Genomic DNA, 23,741 nt, shown 5'->3' on the forward strand with positions numbered 1-23,741 from the left:
AGCACACACTGTGAAACGGTTTCCCAAAGTGGTTGTACCACAGGGCTCAACTTTTATAACTTGGTCTCTTGACTCTAAGTGAGAAAAGGAGATAACCTTTAATTGCATCGGGTAATGAGTAAACTGCGTGCTCGACTCTGCTAGCTGCTTTCCTTTAAATTCTCAAAATATTCTCAGGCGGGAGCCCCATCTCACGGATGAGTAAAGAGACAGCACGGTCAAGTCCTGGCCCACAATTTGAGCCTCGGTGGCCTTGGCCACATAACCTATTGGTAACTGCCACACCGCCCCCGAAACAAATTTCTTATTCAAATTTTGGAAAACGAGGTGTTTTTGAGAGCATCAACGTTAGTTCACAACGTGAAGAAAGTCAGTACGGAGGAACGCACTCGCCCCACCGTCCCTCCCAAGCAGCACCAACCACCTCTCCGCGGGAACAAAGGAAGCGCCTAGCTAAGCCGCGTGGGCATCTGGCCGGCCCCCGCCTCTCACCTATGCACATGCGCAGATTGAGGCCGACGCAGCCTGGCGGCCACGGTGCGCGTGACGTAGTACAGTACGCTAATGCGTGATGACGCAAGGGCGTGCGCTCGGTGGCTCGTAGAGGAAGATGGCGGCTGTTCCTTTGGAGGAGAGGGATTGAGAGGGGTGGAGGGAGGAGGCCCGACAGGAGAGACATTCCCGCCAGTGAAGACGAACGCTTCGCTCGTCATTCATTAGGAGCTCTGCTCAGCGCCAAAGGGTGAGTGCGGCGGCGGCACGGGACCGCTCGCCTGCAGCAGGCGGCGGCACTCTCCGCCATTTTCAAGTTTGGCCGTTGCGTGCTTTGGGGGCCTGGAGGGGCGCCTGGGGACAGGTTAGAAGAGCGGAGGGGATCGACGTCGTGAGGGCTCTTTGAGGCAGGTTCGAGCCTTAGGGGAGGGGGCTGGAGGCCTGAGACAGACCAGGAAAGGAGGGCATAGTAGGACTAAGGCCCTGACTGGGGACCTGTGGCGACAAGAAGACATAGTAGGGTAGGTCACGGATAAGACGTGAAGTTTGGAGGAGGGAAGCGCGTTACACTGAGATTTGGGGCGGGAGTGGAAGAGGTTGGGCCGAGAGTTGAATGGAGTGTGGCTTTGAGTGGTTGGTTGAGGGGGTCACGGGAAGTTAATGCGAAACCTGTAAGACTGCTGAAGGTTTAGTTAGCCTCGATATTATCGTGGCTTCGAATCGGTATTTGTAATAGAAATAAATCCGCGGCTTGACAGGCAAAAGACCTTGCTCCTTTGGAATAGTTACATTCCTATGTTGTTTGCTTTAGATCATGCTCCTTACAAGTGTCCCTTTACTAACTCCCTCCACATCTCCGATTTTGCCTTTCGGCTGCTAGATAATTTAGGATCTTAGAAAGCATTCTTTTTTTTTTTTTTAAGAAAAGAAAATAAATGTTGATACTTGGTTGTAACCCTTGTGGTTAGTGGCCCTTCAGAAGAAAGGAGGAGGCGGGTGGATAGGGAATTCCGTAATTGGATCCGTTTAAATCAAATCAAGAGAAGTATGAGTTACGTGTAGAAAGCCCGTCAATGTTTTGAAGTAATTTCTACACAGATGAAATTAAGTTAACTGTTCAGGAACTTTGGAAGACATAAGAATATGAACAAAAAGCCTATTTTAAAAGGAATAATACCTCTTGGGAGCGCCGAGTTCACTTTTAAGTACGCTCTGGAGATGTAGTGCACGCGGTATATTTTGCCTGTGAACGTGATGCAGTGGTAGATCTCTTTAATTCAAACAAAACTTTTAGAGACTGTTAGTTAAAAGGAAACATGTTAATCGTTCCCTTGGTGACATTTTTCTTTTCCTAATCTTAATGGCATTTGACACCCATCTTTTACTACCATAAGATACTTTTGCACTTTTTAATTGGTGTCCTTGCCTAGAAGAAGGTAAAATACGGTATTGATTTGAGTTTGTGCTGAGGCTTGAAGTTCCGTATGTAGCCTATTTTCTAGAAATTTACAGAAAAATGTTATCTTTTTGTACTCGTGGGAAGAATTTTGGTAAAGTGGGCCTTACATCATAATGCTTTAGAAAAAAATAAATCCTTATCTATGCAGTTGATGGCTTAACTTGCATTCTTTGGTTGGTGAGAGATAATAAAAGGACAGATTTTGCCATCACAGTTTTATCTTGACCTAAGGCTTTAGTTACACTTACTGACCACTTAGGGTGCTTATTCAGAGCTCTCTTTGTTAAGTAATAAGTTCATATACTTTCACATTACTTTGGGAAAAACATGTTATTTGATTATTGCCGAAGTTGGAACTTTCATATCAGAATGAGAAAGTAAGGGTACAGTAGAGCTTTATAACTACAACAAATATTCTGACAAAGATATTAGTGAAAGTTTTTCACCTTTGAATGTATTTATGTAATACTTTTAAGGTTGCTTAGCAAAAAATTAAGAATTTTATAAGTGTTTTTAGATAAAGTAGTATTAATTAGTTGGAGCCTGCAGATTAGAAATCTTCATTATCAAAGTATATTTAATTAAATCTCATATACTTACCAGTTCTTGTTGAAGCATTTCCAGATGTGTTGTTTAAGATTCCAGATTGTCCTAGTTTTCTGCCATTGTTCCTGGATTTTGTTTGTGTTTAAACTTTGGCTTGTTTGTAAGAGATGTTAATTTTGTTTTTTTTGGAATGGTGAAAGTTTCTCTGTTGCTATAATATGTTGTGTGACAATAAGTCGCTTGACAATAGTTTTAATACTTAAAAGTATTTTGTCTTTTGTCTTTGGCAGTGATATAGGTTCAAAACTTTTCTACTTGAACACACTTTCTCATTGGTAACATTTCTCTCCCCATTGTAAAGGATTTACACTAGTCATAGACCCAGAAGCTCATAAGAATATTGGAAAATCTTACCCACATTACTCTCATCTTTTCTGGCCTTGAACATTTTAGTTTTTTATGGTGGAGTGACTGACTTAGTAATGTTTGTGTTGTGCCTTATATTCATAATTTGAGTGCTTATGAATTCCCAGAGCTGAGTAGTATTGGAAAGGGCATGGGTTTCATCAGACAGATCTAGGTTTGAATGCCAGGCTCACTGCCAGCTAGCTTTTTTATGTTGGATCAGTTAATAAAACTCTCTGAACTTCAGTTGCCTTTTATATAACAATGTTAATTATAATACTTAGCTCAAAGGTGAAAGAAAGTGTCTGATACATAGTAAGCATTCAGTAAATTTTGGCATTTGTCTTTCTGTGACTTGAATTTATTGGTGAAGTCATTTTCGTGCTTCTTTTTGTTGAGGTATAATTGATATATAACATATTAGTTTCAGGTGTACAACATAATGATTGGATAATCACACTAACTGCAAAATGATCACCACAGTAAGTCTAGTTAACATCTGTTATGATACATAGTTACAAAGGTTTTTTTTCTTGTGATGAGAACTTTTTTTTTTTTTTTTGTGAGGAAGATCAGCGCTGAACTAACATCCATGCCAATCTCCTCTTTTTGCTGAGGAAGCCTAGCCCTGGGCTAACATCTGTGGGGATCTTCCTCCATTTTATGTGGGATGCTGCCACAGCATGGCCTGACAAGCGGTGCCTCGGTGCGCGCCCGGGATCCGAACCAGCACCGCCAGCAGCAGAGCGCGCGCACTTAACCGCTAAGCCATGGGTCCGGCCCCGTGATGAGAACTTTTAAGGTCTACTCTCTTAGCAACTTTCAAATATGCTGTACAGTATTATTAACTATAGTCACCATGCTGTACATTACATCCCCACGGCTTATTTATTCTGTAACTGGAAGTTTGTACTTTCTGACATCCTTCACCCATTTTGCCCGCTCCCACACCCCCATTTTCAGTTTTTAAAGATTACTCAAATATCTTCGTTGTAAAACTTACTGACAGTCTCATTCCTCTGGTAAATTATTTCTCCTAAATTATTACTCCTTTCTCTGTGTTATTAAAGCATTTTGTATATATCTCTCCTTAATGTATTTTGAAGATTTTATTTATTTTATTTTTTCCCCCCAAAGCCCCAGTAGATAGTTGTATGTCATAGCTGCACATCCTTCTAGTTGCTGTATGTGGGACTCGGCCTCAGGATGGACGGAGAAGTGGTGCCTCGATGCGCACCCGGGATCCGAACCCAGGCCACCAGCATCGCAGCGCGCGCACTTAACCACCAAGCCACAGGGCCGGCCCTCCTTAATGTATTTTGATTGTGTATCTTTTTTCTCCACTACTTTGTCAGCTCTTTGAAGGCAGATGCTGCAGTGCCTTATATTTTTGTATTCAGAAAACCTAGACATTATAAACATTGAGGAATGAATGTATTTTCTACAAAAATTATCCTCGTGGCTGTACCGGGATCCGTATTTCATGCAGACCTGGTTTATTTCTGCTCCTTGGCCCTTTACTTATGACCTCCTTGCCTCACTGCTTTTCATACCCTGTCTATTCCTCAAAATCCAGCTACATCTCATTCCATTAATGAGGTCTTCAATGACTTTTCATTTATTTATATCTAGTCTCTCCAGTTAAGTTAGGGTCTGTGTGACTGCCTTCTGTTACTTTGTGTCCTGTAGAACCTGACACTATGCCTTACCCATTTTGAGCAGGTCCTTGGGTGGGATGATAAATGCAAAACTGTGCCTTTGGCTGAGTTTGTTATAGGCACCTGCTCTATTTATTGTTCCACTTAGTAAGATACTTTTAAGGAGCCATTTCTCTTTTTTTGTATGTGGGATCTTCTGGTAACTTTTTTCCCGTCTTTATTTGTTACGAGAAATTGCAAACTCCGGAAAAGTTGAAAGAATAATTCAGTGAACACCCATTACCTTCCATTTAGATTTGTCTGTTACTGACGTTTAACTGATTTGCTTTGGTTCTCTATATACCTCCCCTCTTGACAACCAGTTAAAATTAAATTGCAGATATCATGCTGTTTGTGTCCACTAAATACCTCAGGGTGCATCTCTTTAAAATAATGCCATTTTCTTACACTTTATACATTTTTATTTCAAACTAGGCTCCAGCTTAGACCATATAAAAACACAATACCATTATTATGCCTAAGGCAATTAGTATTAAGTCTCTGGCGTCGACTTTTTAAAGAATGTTCCAGGGGCCAGCCCCATGGCGTAGCGGTTAAGTGTGCACGCCCAGGTTCGGATCCCGGGCGTGCACCTATGCACCTCCTTGTCAAGCGATTCTGTGGCGGCGTCCCATATAAAGTGGAGGAAGATGGGTACAGATGTTAGCCCAGGGCCAGTCTTCCTCTGCAAAAAAAAAAAAAGAGGAGGATTGGCATGGATGTTAGCTCAGGGCTGATCTTCCTCACACACAAAAAAGAAGAATGTTCCACATTTGTAATTTTCTGATTGAATGCTTAAAATGTCATTTGACTTGTTTCTCTATTCCTTTTATTTCCTATAAATTGGAAGAAAGATTTAGAGAGGTTTGATTAAATTTGGGTCAAATATGTTTGGCAAAAATACTTCATAGGTGATGATATGTAATTTACATTGCATTGCATCAGGAAGGACAGAATGTCTGGTTCTCCTTCTTGTAGTGGTGATCCATTAATAAGGCAGTGGGGACTGCCAGATGTTAGTTTGCCCCATTGTTTACAATGCTAAGTTTACTTGGTTTGTGTGGTGTCCACCAAATTTCTTCTTTGAAAGAAGAAATTTCTTCTCTCCTTTCACCTAATGGTTGGTGATTGTTGGCCTAGTCATTTATTTCATTGAGAGTTTTCTAACTCTGTTTACATTTACTAGCTGTTTTCTGTAAAAAAGTGCTTCCCCCCTTTCATGTTTTAAACTCTCAAGTTGGTTGTTTTTTTGTTTTTTTTTGTGAGGGAGATCAGCCCTGAGCTAACATCCGATGCCTATCCTCCTCTTTTTTTTTTGCCTGAGGAAGACTGGCCCTGGGCTAACATCTGTGCCCATCTTCCCCTACTTTATATGGGACGCCACCACAGTATGGCGTGACAAGCGGTGCATCGGTTCATGCCCGGGATCCGCTTCCTCGAACCCCAGGCCGCGGAAGCTGAGCGCGCGCTTAACTGCTTGTGCCACTAGGTCGGCCCCTAAACTCTTAAGTTTTGAAATAAATACAGACTTAGAGAAGAGTTGGAATAATGTACAAAGAACTCCCATATACTTTTTCATCGCTGTTCACCAGTTGTTAACATTTTTGTCACATTTGCTTTATCCCTTCTTCCCTCATCCCTTCCTTTCTCCCATCCTGTTTTTTCTGAACCATCTAGAGTCATTCATAGACATCATGCACCTTTTCCCCTAACACCACCCTTCTCTTAAATACCCACAATATTACATTCAAATTTCATATTCAGATTTCTCCAGTTGCACTAATAACATCCTTGTTAGAATTTTTTTTTTCTGTAATCCAGGATCCAATCTAAAATAGAACATTGTATTTAATTGTCATGTCTCTATAGTCTTTATTTTTTTATTTTTTTTGCTGAGGAAAACTCACCCTGAGCTAACATCTGTTGCCAATCTTCCTCTTTTTGTATGTGAGCCACCACCACAGCATGGCTGCTGACAGATGAGTGGTGTAGGTCCATGCCTGGGAACCAGACTGGGCTGCTGAACTTAACCACTAGGCTACTGGAGCTGGCCCACTATAATCTTTAATTGGGACCAGTTCTTTGGCCTTTTTTTCTTTTATGACTGACATTTTTTTAAGAGTATAGGCCAGGACCAGCCCAGTAGTATAGTGGTTAGGTTCACGCCCTCTGCTTTGGCAGCCTGGGGTTCACGGGTTTGGATCCCAGGTGTGGACCTACATACCGCTCATCAGGCCGTGCTGTGGTGGCATCCCATATACAGAAATAGAGGAGGATTGGCACGGATGTTAGCTCAGGGACAATCTTCCTCAAGCAAAAAGAGGAGGATTGGCGACAGATGTTAGCTCAGGGCCAATCTTCTTCACCAAAAAAAAAAAAAAGGTACTTGAAATAACACTTTTTTTCTGTTTGTTTGATTGTTTTAATGATCAAGTTTGACTTTTGTTTGTGTTCATTATTAGAGTGTGCTTTTTTCTTGATTTAATTTTTAATATGTTAAATATTTACATATTTAAAATTTAATGCTATAGTGAAAGAGTATTTGTCTTGCTTCTCTCTCTAAGCTCTCCACTCCCGTTCTCGCTCACCCAATGTATGTGTGTGTGTATGTGTGTATGTATTCTTATTTTCCCTTTCCTACAAAAGTGGTATACTGTAAAAACTTGTGGTCTTTGTCTTTTATTTATTTACTTTTTATTGAAGTATAGTTGACATACTCTTGCTTTTTTTATTGTGGTAAAAAAATTTACTATCTTAACCGTTTTTAAGTGTACAGTTCAGCACTGTTAAGTATATGTGTGGTGTTGTACCACAGATCTGAGAACTTTTTTCATCTTGCAAAACTGAAACTCTATACCATTGAACACCGACTCCCTATTTTACCCTCCCCCCGTCCCCTGGCAGTCACCATTCTACTTTATGTTTCTCTGAGTTTGACTACTTTAGATACCTCATGTGATTGGAATGATGCAGTATTTGTCTTTTTGTGACTGGCTTATTTCACTTAGCATAATGTCCTTAAGGTTCATCCAAGTTGTAGCATGTGACAGGATTTCTTTCTTTTTTACAGCTGAATAATATTCCATTGTATGTATATACCACATTTTGTTAATCCATTAATCACTGGATGGATATTTGGTTTCTTCCACCACTTTGCTATTGTGAATAGTACTGCTATGAACATGGGTGTGCAAATATCTCTTCAAGACCCTGATTTCAATTCTTACGGATATATACTCAGAAGTAGGATTGCTGGATCATATGGTAGTTCTCTGTTTAATTTTTTGAGGAACCTCCATCCTGTTTTCCATAGTGGTTGTACCATTTTACAATCCTAGTAACAGTGGAAAAGGATTCCAATTTTTCCACTTCCTCACCAACACTTGTTACTTCCTGGTTTTTGATAGTAGCCCCTGTAATGGTTGTGAGGTGATAGATACTTCATTGTAGTTTCAGTTTGCACTTCTCTGATGATTAATGATGGTGAGCATCTTTTCATATGCTTTTGGCCATTTGTATAGCATTTTCGGAGAAATGTCTGTTCAAGTCCTTTGCCCAAATTTTAGTTGAGTTATTTGATATTTTTGTTGAGTTGTAGGAGTTCTTTATATATTCTGGATATTAACCCCTTTCAGATATATGATTTGCAAATATTTTCTCCCATTCTGTAGGTTGCCTTTTCACTATGTTAATTGTGTCCTTTGCTGCATAAAAGTTTTTAAGTTTGATGTAGCCCCATTTGTGTGTGCGACCCTTGTTTTTTTCCTACTGTACAATATATAGAAATCATTCCATATCAATTCAGAGCCCCCACCCTTTGATAATGTGATTTATAATAAGAAATATATATTTGGTCTTCATCCAGTTTCTGCCACGGAGCTCTTAAAACCCTTAGAATTTCCTAAGTGATTAGAGTGATAAAGATGTCTTGATACTCATAACAAACCCCTTTCAGCCAAACCTGAATTTATATTAATAAGGTGATTTTTGGAAAGCACTTATTGTGATGGGGGCTTGCCAGGGAAACCAACCAGGTGATTAGAGGGTTAGAACTTTCAGCCCCACACCCTCAACCTCAGGGAGAGGAGAGAGGCTGGAGGTTGTCAACTCAATTGCTAATGGCCAGTGATTTAATCAGTCATGCCCAGGTAATGAAGCCTCATAAAAACGCAAAAGGATGAGGTTCGGAGAGCTTCCACGTTAGTGACCTTGTGAAGATTTGGGGGAGAGTGGTGGGCTCAGAAAACATGGAAGCTCTGAGCCCCTTCCCACATACGTTGCCCTTCCCACATACGTTGCCTTCCATCTGGCTTTTCTTGAATTATATTCTTTTATAATAAGCTGATAATCTAGTAGGTAAAATGTTTGGGTTGTTTTCACTATTTGGTTATTATGAATAATGCTGCTATGAACATTCACCTACAAGTTTTTGTGTGGACATAATGCTTTTGGTTCTCTGGGGAATATACCTAGCAGTGGAATTGCTGGGTATTATGATAATTCTATGTTTAGAATTTAGGAAATTCCAAACTGTTTTCCCAAAAGGCTGCACTAATTTAGATTCCTACCAGCCGTGTATGAGGGTTCCAGTTTCTCCACATCCTCACCAGCACTTGTTATTGTCCCTCTTGTTGATTATAGCCACCCTAGTGGGTGTGAAGTGTTATCTCATTGTGGTTTTGATTTGCATTTTCCTTGGCCATTTGTATATCTTCTTTAGAGAAATATCTATTCAGATTGTCTTTTTATTGAGTGTTGAGTTCTTTGTATATTCTAAATGCAAGTCCCTTATCAGATGTATGATTTGCAGAAATTTTTTCATTCTGTGGATTGTCTTTTCATTTTCTTGTTGGTATTACTGAAGCACAAAAGTTCCTTCCTTCCTCCCTCCCTCCCTCCCTCCCTGCCTCCCTCCCTCCCTCCCTGCCTCCCTTCCTTCCTTCCTTCCTTTTTTTGCTGAGGAAGATTCACCCTGAGCTAACATCTCTGCCGGTCTCCCTCTATTTTGTATGTGGGTCACTGCCACAGCATGGCTGCTGACGAGTGGTGTAGGTCTGCGTCCAGGAACTGAACCCGGGCTGCCGAAGCGGAGCGCACCAAACTTAACCAGTAGGCCATGGGGCCGGCCCCAAAAGTTTCTAATTTTGATGATGTCCAGTTTATCCATTTTTTCTTTTGCTGACTGTGCTTTTGGTGTCATATCTTAAGAAGGTCACAAATATATATATTTGGTGTACTTAATGCAATTAGCAATTGGTCAAGCAATTGATTTTCCCAACCAAGAATGTAGATTGTTGTCCATGGGTGCAAATATGAATATGCGTTTGACTTTTTTGGCTAGAAATCTATAGTGAGTTTGACTTTGTGGTTAGAAATCTATAAGCTTTGTGCAACTATGACATACAACTATCTACTGGGGTTTTGGGGAAGAAATAAAAGGAGGAGGATGGGCAATAGATGTTAGCTCAGAGCAGGTCTTCCTCAGCAAAAAGAGGAGGATTAGCATGGGTGTTAGCTCAGGGCTGATCTCCCTCACAAAAAAAAGAAAAAAAAAAAGAAAAGAAATCTATAAGCTTTAGTTTTGGCTGTAATAAAAACAATTTTACTTAACTGTACCGAACCTTTATTTTATAAAGGAGAGGTTCAATCAAAAATAATGGACATGTTTCATTGGTGAAATTTTTTTTTAACTTCTTTTTTAGTTATTTGGTTAACTCTTAGTTTATTGTATTCTTAATAACCACTGTACTTTTGAAATCCAGACTGACTTGTTTGGAGGGAAATAGCAAACTAAGACAGTATGTGTCATAAGGTAATTAAAGACACCATAAATACCAAATACTGGGGTACTAGTTACGCTTCTAGGCCAATGTGAGTAATAGAACTAGAAACCGAGAACTACTGTTCCAAAATCAAGAGGCACTCAAAACCTTAAGCTTGTCATTTCATCTTACTGTTGACAAATTTGAAATATTCAGGACCATCTCTTTAGAATTTTTCCTTTGGGAATGATTGTCTTTTTGTATTCTGTTAAATGCTTTTACCTTCAGTGTAGTTGTTAAGCCAGGTTTAAAAATGAGCTGAAAGGAACTTTAGAAAATTCTCACCTGCTCCCTGTGTAATCTTCAAATTATAGAATTATTTTAATTCTAAAGGTCATCAAATCTAGACTCTTTAATTTGAAGATAAGAAAACAAGATTAGGGAGATTAAATTTGTTAATAGTCACAGTTAGTGGCAGAATCCAGGTCACCTGAATATCAGTTTAGTGTTCTTTTCTCCACCTTTACAAAAAAAGCCCAAAACATTGGACAGTATAACTTGGAAGGGCTTTTTGGTTCATTGTAATTGGAGAGAGCTAAAATTATAACAGTTGCATAGCTAGAAAAGTCTAAAATAAGAAAATCTGCCATCAGGAATTAAGTGATCATATTATTTTGTGGTCCTGAAGTGGTCATATCTATCTTTGTTCAAAATTGATTACACTGGGACTTTGGTATGTTTTTATTTTAGTAACCTAATGATTTTCAGCCTTTAAAACTGCCAGATAATTATGGGATTTGGCAGAAGATCTCTTGGTAGATTTTACACACACACACACACACACACACACACACACCCCCTCCAGATCTCTTGGTCGATTTTACACACACACACACCCCCACACACCCTCCCCCCACACCCAAGTGTGTAGCCTAGTGCCTACTTCATATGTTTCAGGTACTTAGATGGTAGTTGATTTTATTAGGGAGTTCTTTTCATCTACATTTTCTACTCGCACTGCTCATTGCCAGCTATATTTTTTACATCAGGTTTATTCCTGAAGTAGCTATTTCCAGTTCTGTGTTTGACCATGTCTATAGCACTGTAGTTAGTAGCATTACTTTTATAAGTTATTTTATTTTTATAAGTTATTTTATTTTTATGCATTCATTAATTCACTTATTTATATACTAACTGCATGTGTTAAAAAAAGAAAAATGTACAAGAGGATATACAGTGATCTATCTCCTTCCTGCGGCTATCCTCCAATCCCCTTTCATCTATCCAGTAGCTATCATTGTTATCATTTGTCATGAATTCTTCCAGATATGTTTTGGGCTATATATAGCAAATGTATTTACTACAGATGTGAATATATCCTTTTTTTGTTGCTTTTCACATATACAGTGGTATTCCATACACTGTTTTGTACTTTGTTTTTTTTCACTTAACAGTATATCTTGGGTATCCTAAACAGAACTGCCTCCTTTATAATAGTTGCATAATATACACTGTATGGATATTTCATGGTTTACTTTAGTCCTCTACTTAATAGACATGGATGGTTTTCAGTCTTTTATTTCAAACAGTGCTTCATTGAATAACCTTATGCATATGTGTTTGTGTATGTGTGTGAGCATATATGTAGGGAGAAATTCATGGAAGTGGAATTTTGGTCAAAGTATGTGCAGTATCAGTGTATGAATATGGTTGTTTTTCTCACATGAAACCAACACTTTATTATCATAGTTTTTGCTTTTTTGACTGATGTTGCTTCTCAGTGAGTGTAACTTCAGCATGAGTAACAAGGGGAATTTAAAATCACTAATTTTTTCCTTTTTGACAATTTTCATGTGATATATTTTTACTAAGTGAAATGTTATGCAGCTTGTTGCATACATTGTATACGTAAGGTAGATCCTGAAAGGCAGTTTATTAAGTCGTGTTCAGTATAGGTAAAAATTTCAGATTTTAGGGGCCAGCCTGTTGGCGTAGTGGTTAAGTTCGCACGTTCTGCTTCAGTGGCCTGCAGTTCCCTGGTTCGGATCCTGGGTGTGGACCTACTCGCCGCGATGAGCCGTGCTGAGGTGGCATCCCACATAGAAGAACTAGAAGGACCTATAGCTAGGATATACAACTATGTACTGGGGCCTTGGGGAGAAAAAAGAAAAAGGAAGATGGGCAACAGATGTTAGCTCAGGGCCGATCTTCCTCAAAAAAACAAATTTCAGATTTTAGTAAAAAACTTATAAAAAATTGTGAAAGCTTTAATAAAAGATTTCAGTAAGAAAAAATGCTCACCTTCCACCTGGATTATTATAGTTGACTAAATTATTCTCTTGCCTCTTATCCCTCCTTTGTATTGCATAGGATAATTTATCTTCCTAAAATTCAGATTTTATCATCTACATTCCTGGGATGATTGATCATTGCCTACAACAGTGGTTTTTTGTTTTTTGTTTTTGGTGAGGAAGATTCACCCTGAGCTAACATCTGTTGCCAACTTCCTCTTTTTTCTTTTTTCTCTTTTCTCCCCAAGCCCCAGTACATAGTTGTGTATCATAGTTGTAGACTTGTAGCTCTTCTGTGTGGGACGCTGCCACAGCATGGCTTGATGAGCGGTGAGTAGGTCCACACTCAGGACCAGGGGCTGCCAAAGCAGAATGCACAAACTTAACCGCTGTGCCACCAGGCGGCCCCTCCACCACATTTTCTTCATCTGTTCATCCATCGATGGATACAGGTTGTTTCCGTATCTTGGCTATTGTAAGTAATACTGCAGCAAACAGGGAGGTGCATATATTTTTTTGAGTTAGTGTTTTCATTTTCTTTGGATAAATACCCAGAAGTGGAATTCCTGGATCATATGTTAGTTCTATTTTTAATTTTTTGAGGAGCCTCCATACTGGTTTCCATAGTGGCTGCACCAATTTACATTCCCACCAACAGTGCATGAGTTCCCTTTCCTCCACATCCTAGCCCACACTTTTTTTTGTTTTTTTTTTGGTGAGGAAGATTAGCCCTAAGCTAACATCCATTGTCAATCTTCCTCTGTTTTTTTATTGTGAAATTTTTGTTGTACATTATTGTTTTTCAGTCACCATATAAATGCATCCCTTCACCCCTTGTGCCCACCCCCAATCCCCCTTGCCCCTGGTAACCACCAAGCAGTTCTATCTGTCCGTGTGTTGGTTTATCTTCCACTTATGAGTGAAATCATGCAGTGTTTGTCTTTCTCTTTCTAGCTTATTTTGCTTAACATAATACCCTCCAGGTCCATTCATGTTGTTGCAAATGGGACGATTTTGTCTTTTTTTATGGCTGGGTAGTATTCTGTTGTATATATATACCACATCATCTTTATCTACTCATCAGTCGAGGGACACTTGGGTTGCTTCCGTGTTTTGGCTAGAGTGAATAATGCTGCAGTGAACATAGGGGTGCATAAGACTCTTTGGATTGTTGATCAGGTTCGTTGAGTGGATACCCAGTAGTGGGATAGCTGGATCATAAGGTATTTCTATTTGTAATTTTTTGAGGAATCTCCATGCTGTTTTCCACAGAGGCTGTGCCAGTTTGCATTCCTACCAGCAGTGAATTAGGGTTCCCATTTCTCCACAGCCTTTCGAGCATTTGCTGTTTTTTGTCTTGGTGATTATAGCAGTTCTGAAGGGTATAAGATGATATCTTAGTGTGGTTTTGATTTGCATTTCCCTGATGATTAGTGATGTTGAGCATCTTTTCATGTGCCTATTGGCCATCTATGTATCTTCTTTGTTCATTTCCTCTGCCCATTTTTTCCAGTCTTCCTCTTTTTACTGCGGAAGATTGTCGCTGAGCTAACATCTGTGCCTATCTTCCTCGATTTTCTATGTGGGACGCCTGCCGTAGCATGGCTTGGTGAGCCGTGCGTAGGTCCGTGCCCGGGATCTGAACCTGTGAACCTTGGGTCACTGAAGTGGAGTGTGTGAACTTAACCACTACGCCACTGGGCTGGCCCCCATTGCCAACACTTGTTTAACTTTTTTTTTGTTTTAATCAGGATTCCATCAAGGTTAGTTATGTCTCTTCAGTCTCATAACCTAGAATAGTTCTCTTCTCCTCCTTTTCTTTTCATTTCAGTAACTTTTTGAAGTTTCTAAGCCACTTGTCTTCTAGAATGTCTTATACTGTAGGGTTTGTGTATGCTGTGGTTTTGTTAACTTTTCTCTGTTTTTCCTTTAATTGGAGGATAGCTCTAGAGACCTAACTAAATTGTTTAATTTTCATGGATTAAAAAATGTAATTTGGGTGCTGGCCTGGTGGTGTTGCAGTTAAGTTTACACACTCTGCTTTGGCGGCCCGGGGTTCGCAGGTTCAGATCCCGGGCGTGAATCGATGCACCACTTGTCAAGCCATGCTGTGGTGGCGTCCCATATAAAGTTGAGGAAGATGGGCATGGATGTTAGCCCAGGGCCCATCTTCCTCAGCAAAAAGAGGAGGATTGGCAGCAGATGTTAGCTCAGGGCTAATCTTCCTCACAAGAAAAAAAAAATGTAATTCTCTCACCCTGACAGGTATAATCTTGTTCTAGAGGTTGAACCCATCAGAGCCTTTGGCATTAAAAATTCTCATTATATAGCTTGCTCCCCTTGTACTGATAACCATCGGTCTCCAGAGGCTTCTAAATTATTAGTAGCTTACAGTTTGGGAGTAGAAAGTATTGCTTAAGTACATGTGAGAGCACAGCTGTTTTTTTGACAGTTTTGTTTCCCATGTTAAATTAATTTTGGTTAAGACTATTTCACATAGACGCTAGATATTAGATTCGTGCCTTATTTACTTATGCATTTTAAATAGTGTAGTGATGAAGCTGATTGTCAGTTCTCCAGAAATATTGTATTGGACTGAATTCTCCATTTGGAAGGACCTATCACATATAAGGCATGCATGTTATTTTTCAGTCTTATCGAGCTTCCAGCTAAAGACTATCCCAGGGTTTTGGTTGAAAACTTAATCCAACAGAGAATAAGCAACTGACTTTATATTTTTGTCATTTATAAATTAATACTATCTAGTCATTAAAGGAGATCGAGTAGGATCCCTATTGCTTTAGGAAGATTGTACATATACTATATGTTGGAATGGAAGAATATTTTCTCAAAAAGAAAACTGAATTCTGGCTTCTATTTCCCAAGTTGAATGAGAGGGTGAAATTTTACAGTGTTTTAAATTGAGCTTTTAATGTACCGAATCATTAAACATTATCTGTGAAACAAATTTCATTTATTTTTTGAGATAATGTATATAGATGGTCTAAAATTCAAAATTCAAAATGACTAAATTTCTTCTCATCCATACCCTAAGTCATCTAATTCCCTCCCCTGGAGGCCAATCACTGGTAATGTTTCTTTTTATTTTTTTTATTTTTTTAAATTTAAAAAAAAAAATTTTTTTTTTTTTTTTTATTTCCCCCCAAAGCCCCAATACACAGCTGTATGTCATAGCTGCACATCCTTCTAGTTGCTGCACGTGGGACGCGGCCTCAGCATGGCCGGAGAAGCGGTGCGTCCGTGCGTGCCCAGGATCCGAACCCGGGCCGCCAGCAGCGGAGCGCGCACACTTAACCGCTAAGCCACGGGGCCGGCCCTCTGGTAATGTTTCTGGTGTATCTTTTCTAGAAAAGTGATGTAAGCATATACAAACATGAGTGTGTTTATAGCATACCACTGGCCTGCTTTGTTTGTTTATTTGTTTCATTACAACCAAGTTAGCCAACCAAGGTAGTTTTCTTTCTTTTTTTTTTAAATAATTTTATTTATTTATTTTTTCCCCGAAAGCCCCAGTAGATAGTTATATGACATAGCTGCACATCCCTCTAGTTGCTGTATGTGGGACGCGGCCTCAGCATGGCCGGAGAAGCGGTGTGTTGGTGCGTGCCCGGGATCCGAACCCAGGCCGCCAGCAGCGGAGCATGCCCACTTAACCGCTAAGCCATGGGGCCGGCCTGGTAGTTTTCTTTCTTTCTTCCTTTTATTTATTTCTATTTATTTTTTTTATTTTTTATTTTTTTTAGATTCCATAGAACTTTATATTTCCTTCTAAGGTTTATATTCATCAACTGAAGGCATAGCTTGATCATCAGTGAATTTGGAAAGTTTAGGAATGGATCAAGTTTTTAGTATGGATTATATCTTGTGTGAATAATTTGTAATAATACCTTAAATTGCTAACACACCTTGCAGTTTGTAAAAGTTTTTCTATGCGAGTTTGGACTTTGTAAGGGAATGATGAGTTCTCAAAGTGAGATCAGAACTATTTTCATAATAATACCAAGATTTTATTAGGCCTTTTTACTGTGTTGACATTTGTACTTGTGGTATAATAGCAATAATGGATAAAACTGCTGGCTCCTTAGCTTGATTCAAGGCAGTGGCACCAAACTGTGCTAGTAGTCGTTGTATGTTTACTGCCACCTCACACTGGTGGTAAAAAGAAGAAAGCCAATTCCACTTAAGAATGTCATTGATGAAGCAGTAAGAATAATTAATTAAATGTCAGCCCTTGAGTATGCTTTTTTTTTTAAGTATAGTGTGTTATGAACTGAATCATGTCCCTGTAGGATTCATATGTTGAAGCTGCGTGGCCCCCCCACCCCCGCTCCCCCCCACCTCTGCCCCATGTGATGGAATTTGGACATGGGGCCTTTGGGAGATTATTAGGTTTAGGTGAGGTCATGAAGGTGGGGTCCTCGTGATCAGATTAGTGCCCTTCTAAGAAGAGACACCAGAGAACTTTCTGTCTTTTTCTCTCTGCCATGTGAGGACACAGCATGAAGGTGCCCATCTGCAAGTCAGGAAGAGAGCTATAACCAGAACTTGACTGTGCTGGCACCCTGATCTCAGATTTTCAGCCTCCAAAACTGTAAGAAAATAAGTTTCTGTTGTTTAAGCCTGTCAGCCTGGAGTAGTTTGTCATGGCAGCCAAAGCAGACTAATACATAGTGTGTGATGAAATGGGAAATGTGTATAAAGCACTTTTGCTGCTTACAGAAGTATGGCCGTTCTCTTGAGGGAAAATTAGGTACTGATAATATTCACTTTTTTCATTGAACCCATTTTTTTACTTGGAAGAATTACAGACTGTTCAAAGAGAGAGAGAGGTGGGGAGAGAATAGAGAGGGAGCGGCCCAAGTTGACAGTATCAGGAATGAAAGAGAGGCTATTACTACAGATCTTACAGATATTAAAATGTTAATAAGGGAATACCATGAGCAATTCTGTGCTCCAAAATTTGACAACTTGAGTGAAATTGATAAATTACTTCAAAGAGACAAACTACCAAAACTCACTCAAGAAGAAATAGATAACCCGGGCTGGCCTGGTGGCATAGCAGTTAAATTCGCGTGCTCTGCTTCAGCGGCCCCGGGTTTGTGCCGGTTTGGATCCTGGGCGCAGACCTACTCACTGCTCATCAAGCCATGCTGAGGCAGTGTCCTACATAGAGAAGCTAGAAGGATGTACAACTATGACATACAACTATCTACTGGGGCTTTGGGGGGAGATAAAAGAAAAAAAAAAAGGAAAGATTGGCAACGGATGTTAGTGCGGGGCCAATATTCCTCAAAAACAAAAAAAAGCCCAAGTTTTGAAAAAAAAAGAAAAAAGAAATAGATAACCTGAATAGTCCTACATCTTTTTTTTTTGCTGAGGAAGATTTGCCCTGAGCTAACATCTGTTGCCAACCTTCCTCTTTTTGCTTGAGGAAGATTTGCCCTGAGCTAATATCTGTGCCAGTCTTCCTCTGTTTTGTATGTTGGTCGCTGCCACGTTGTGGCTGCCGACAAGTGATGTAGGTCCGTGCTGGGGGGCTGAACCTGGGCCTCTGAAGCAGAGTGCACTGAACTTAACGCTAGGCCATGGGGCCGGCCCCAGGCCTGTATCTTTTAAAGAAGCTTAATTCATAGCTAAAAACTTTCCAACAAAGGAAACTTGAGGTCCATGTGGTTTCACAGGCAAATTCTACCAAACATTTAAGGAGGAAATAATACCGATTCTATACAGTCTCTTCCAGGAAATATTATAAGGAACACTTCCCAACTCATTATATGAGTCTTGATATAAAACCAGATAAAGATATTACAAGAAAAGAAAACTACACCAATATCCCTCATGAACATAAATGCAAAAGTCACAACAAAATATTAGTAGTTCAAATCCAGTAATATATAAAAAGGATAATACATCATGACCAAACGGGATTTATTCTGGGAATGAAAGACTGTTTAACATTTGAAAATCAGTCAGGGTCATTTGCCATATTTAGTAGACTAAGCAGAACTGTATGATCATCTATGTAAATGGAGAATAAGCATTTGACAAAGTTCTAGATACTTTCATGATAAAAAATTTTTACAAACTAGGAATAGAAGGGATTTTCTCTCACCTGATGAAGGACATCTACAAAAATCTGTAGCTAATGTCAAATACTTAATAGTGAAAAACTGAATGCTTTCTCCTCTAAGATTAAGAACTACAGTTAGGCAAGGAAAAGAAATCAAAGGGCTTTTATTATTTTTTATTTTTTTTTGTGAGGGAGCTCAGCCCTGAGCTAACATCCGTGCTAATCCTCCTCTTTTTGCTGAGGAAGACCGGCTCTGAGCTAACATCTATTGCCGATCCTCCTCCTTTTTTTTTCCTCAAAGCCCCAGTTGTATGTCACAGTTGCACATCCTTCTAGTTGCTGTATGTGGGACGCGGCCTCAGCATGGCCGGAGAAGCGGTACGTCGGTGCGAGCCCGGGATCCGAACCCGGGCCGCCAGTAGCAGAGCGTGCACACTTAACTGCTAAGCCACGGAGCTGGGCTTAAAGGGCTTTTAGAACAGACAGGAAGAAATAAAATTGCCCCTATTTGCAGATGACATGATTGTCTATGCAGAAAACCCCAAGGAATCTACAAGAAAGCTTCCAGAACTAATAAGTGAGTTTAGCAAGGTTGTAGGATATATGGACAATGTATACAAATTAATTGCATTTCTTTTTTTTTTTTAAAGATTTTATTTATTTATTTTTTCCCCCCAAAGCCCCAGTAGATAGTTGTATGTCATAGCTGCACATCCTTCTAGTTGCTGTATGTGGGACTCGGCCTCAGGATGGACGGAGAAGTGGTGCCTCGGTGCGCGCCCGGGATCCGAACCCGGGCCACCAGCATCGGAGCACGTGCACTTAACCACCAAGCCACGGGGCCGGCCCTAATTGCATTTCTATATGCTTGTAATAAACAACTGGAAATGGAAATAAGTTTTAAAAAAGTACCATTTAAATAGCACCAGAAAAAGAGGTATAAATTTGACAAAATGTGTACAGGATGGGTGTGCTGAAAACTATAAAACACTGATGAAGAAAATCAAAGAAACCCTAAATAATTACAGAGAATTACCTGTTTGTGGTTTTGAAGACTCAGTATTGTTAAAATGTAATTTCTCCTCAAATTGATTTACGCAGATCAGAATCCCAGCAGCATTTTTTGTAGATAACAAATGATAAGCTGCTTTTAAAAAATGGAAAGGCAAAGAAACACCAATTGCTATGACACTTTTGATAAAGAACAGTGTAGTTGGAGAATCTGATCTGAAATCTAGCTGATTTCAAGACTTCTGTAAAGCTACAGTAATCAAGATATTGAGGTAGACCCACACAAAATATAGTCAGTTGATTTTGACAAATGTGTAAAGGCGATTCAGTAGAAAAAAGTCTTTTTCTCCTACATATGGTATTGAAACAATTGGACACCATTTGAGGGAAAAAAACAATCTCAACCCATCCCTTATACCTAATGTAGAAATGAACTCAAAATAGATCATAGATCCAGATGTAAAAGGTAAAACAATAAAGTTGGCAAAAGAGCACACAGGAGAAAAATCTTTGTAACCTTGGCTTAGATAAAGATTTCTTAGATATGACCAAAAGCACAAAATAAATTAATAAATTGGATTTCATTAAAATTAAAAACTTCTGCTCTTTGAAAGATACTGTGAAGAGAATGAAAAGAAATGGCAGACTGAGAGGAAATATTTGTAAATCACATACCTGACAGATTTTATATGTAGATTACAGAAAGAACTCTCAAAATGCAGTGATAAAAAAAACAACCCAATAAAAAAATGGGCAAAAGATTTGAACAGAGCTTTGCTGGAGAAGATATGTGGATGACAGATAAGCACCTGAAAAGATGCTCTACATCATTAGTCATAAGGGAAATACAAATTGAAATCACAATGAGAGGCCAGCCCCTTGCCGCAGTGGTTAAGTTCACGGGCTCTGCTTTGGCGCCTCTGCGTTTGCAGATTCTGATCCCGGGTGCGGACTTATGCACCACTCCTCAGGCCATGCTGTCGCAGCCTCCCACATACAAAATAGAGGAAGAGGAGCACGGATGTTAGCTCAGGGCCAGTCTTCCTCAGCAAAAGGAGGAGGATTGGCAACATATGTTAGCTCGGGGCCAATCTTGCTCACCAAAGAAAAAAAGGAAATCACGAGATACTACTACTTACCTATTAGAAAGACTAAGAAGGGGCCGGCCCGGTGGCACAAGCAGTTTAGTTCGCGCGCTCCGCTGCGGGGGCCCGGGGTTCGCGGGTTCACATCCCGGGCATGCACTGACGCACCGCTCGTCAAGCCATGCTGTGGTGGTGTCCCATGTAAAGTGGAGGAAGATGGGCATGGATGTTAGCCCAGGGCCACTCTTCCTCAGCAAAAAGAGGAGGATTGGCAGATGTTAGCTCAGGGCCAATCTTCCTCACACACACAAAAAAAAGACTAAGAAACAAACAAACAACTCTTACCTTCCCTTAGCTGACAAAACTAAGTGTTAGCGAGGATGTTGAGCCACTGGAATTTTCATACATTGCTGATGAGAATGCAAAATGGTACAGCTACTTTGGGAAACAGTTTGGCAGTTTCCCGTAAAGTTAAACAAACTTATATGACCCAGCAGTTTCAGTCCTAGATAGTTATCAAAGCAAAATGAAAATTTATGTTCACACAAAAACTATGCACAAATGTTTATAGCAATTTTGTTCCAATTGCCAAGTACTGCAAACAATCCAAATGTCCCTGAACTGATAAACGGATAAAAAAGCTGATATATCTATAGAATTCAACAATGAAAAAAAGATGTTATTGATACTGACAATAACATTGGTGAATCTCAAAAGTAGTATGCAAAATGAAAAATGCCAGACTCAAAAGGCCACACAGTGTATGATCTATTTTTTTTTTTAATTTTATTTATTTAATTTTTTCCCCCAAAGCTCCAGTAGATAGTTGTATGTTGTAGCTGCATATCCTTCTAGTTGCTGTATGTGGGACGCGGCCTCAGCATGGCTGGAGAAGTGGTGCGTCGGTTCGCACCCAGGATCCGAACCGGGGCTGCCAGCAGCGGAGCACGTGCACCCAACCGCTAAACCACAGGGCCGGCCTGGTGTATGATCTATTTATATGACATTCTGGAAAAGATAGAAACTACAGTGATGGGAAACAGATCAGTGGTTGCCAGGGGGTAGTAGTAGGAGATCAATAACAGAGGGCTAGTATGAAGGAATATATAGGGGTGATGGAACTGTTCTGCATCTTGGTGGTGGTTCCATGATTCTATGCATTTGTCAAAACTTAGAAATGTACACCAAAAAGTGAATTTTATTACGTGTAACTTTAAAATAATAAAGAGTATGAGAAGACAAGCCACAGACTGGGAGAAAATATTTGCAGAGGATAAAGATAAAGGACTGTTATCCAAAATATACAAGGAACTCTTAAAACTTAGTAAGAAGATGAAAAAACTTGATTAAAAAATGGACAAAAGATCTGAACAGACAAGTCTCCAAAGAAGATATATAGATGTCAAATAAACATATGGAAAGATGGCCAAATCATACATAATTAGGGAATTGCAAATTAAAACAACGAGATACCACTACATACCTATCAGAATGTCTAAAATTCTGTCTAAATGTGTAAAAAACACCGACAACACCAAATGCTGGTGAGGATATGGAGCAACAAGAACTCTCATTCAGGGCTGGTGCTGTGGCTTAAGTGGTTAAGTGTGCGTGCTCCTCTACTGGTGGCCGGAGTTCGGATCCCGGGCGCGCACCGACGCACCGCTTCTCCGGCCATGCTGAGGCCGCGTCCCACATACAGCAACTAGAAGGATGTGCAACTATGACATACAACTATCTACTGGGGCTTTGGGGAAAAAAAAGGAGGAGGATTGGCAATAGATGTTAGCTCAGAGCCGGTCTTCCTCAGCAAAAAGAGGAGGATTAGCACGGATGTTAGCTCAGGGCTGATCTTCCTCACAAAAACAAAAAATAAAATAAAAAAGAACTCTCATTCATTGGTAGTGGGAATGCAAAATGGTGCAGCCATTTTGGGCAATTTGTCAGTTTCTTACAAAACTAAGCGTACTTTTATCAGAGGATCCAGCAGTCACACCCCTTGGTATTTACCCAAATGAGTTGAAAATATGTCCGTCCAAAATCTGCACATAATTGCCAAAACTTCGAAACAACCAAGACGTCCTTCAGTAGGTAATGGATAAACAAAGAGTGTTATATCCAGACAGTGGAATGTTATTGGGTGCTAAAAAGAAATGAGCTATCGAATCATGAAAAAGACATGGAGTGACCTTTAATACATATTGCTAAGTGAAAGTAGCCAATCTGAATACATTTGTCACAACCCACAGGATGTACAACACAAAGGGTGAACCATCATGTAAACTATGGGCTTTGGGTGATAATGATGCATCAGTGTTAGTACACTGATTTTAACAAATGTACTACACTGATGTTGGATGTTGTGGGGGAGGGAGCTGTGTGTGTATGTATATGGGAACTCTGTATTTTACGCTCAATTTTCCAATGGGCCTAAAACTAAATATAAAAGCCCAAGTAACGTGCATTAAACTGGTCCAGTGCAATATCCACTAAAATATTTCAGTAACTTTATGGCTAAGGATACAGTGGAAGCTGCTTACCCCAAGTTACAAAGAATTACACAGCTAAATATGTGGCTGAAAGCTATAAAAGTTGGAAAGCTCCTACACTGAGAGTTAAATAAAGTTGATCTTTAGTATGAAATTTAGTCATGAACAAATGGTAGCAGTCTTAAAATGCTTGTCTTTAAGGTGGTTATTCCACATGTGTGTTGTAAAATTACACAGCATAGTTCGTTTTTTCCACTAACTAGTGAATTACACGTTAACTTTTTAAATTAATTTTTATTGAGATAATTTTATATTCAATGCATTTGTAATAAATAATACAGAGAGATCTCGTGTATCTTACCTAGTTTCTCCCAGTGGTGACAACTTGCAAAACTATAGCACAGTATCACAAA

At 39.7% G+C, this 23,741-nt stretch overlaps 1 protein-coding gene across 3 annotated transcripts in view; it reads left to right on the forward strand.

The window, feature by feature from the left end:
• The first annotated feature begins 586 nt into the window (after positions 1-586).
• Positions 587-23,741, forward strand: part of WDR33 (WD repeat domain 33) — a 91,941-nt gene continuing 68,786 nt past the window's right edge. For 2 of the 3 annotated variants that reach the window (XM_004423935.3, XM_014782517.2), the window contains exon 1: positions 587-742. The gene's annotated coding sequence lies outside the window, so the exon portion shown is untranslated. Of the gene's footprint in view, positions 743-926; positions 1,014-23,741 lie in introns of those variants that run through there. The other variant, XM_087435012.1, reaches the window with a different exon arrangement.

The sequence above is a fragment of the Ceratotherium simum genome, chromosome 9 (genome assembly GCF_057802395.1).
Source record: "Ceratotherium simum simum isolate JZ-2026a chromosome 9, ASM5780239v1, whole genome shotgun sequence".
NCBI lineage: Eukaryota > Metazoa > Chordata > Mammalia > Perissodactyla > Rhinocerotidae > Ceratotherium > Ceratotherium simum.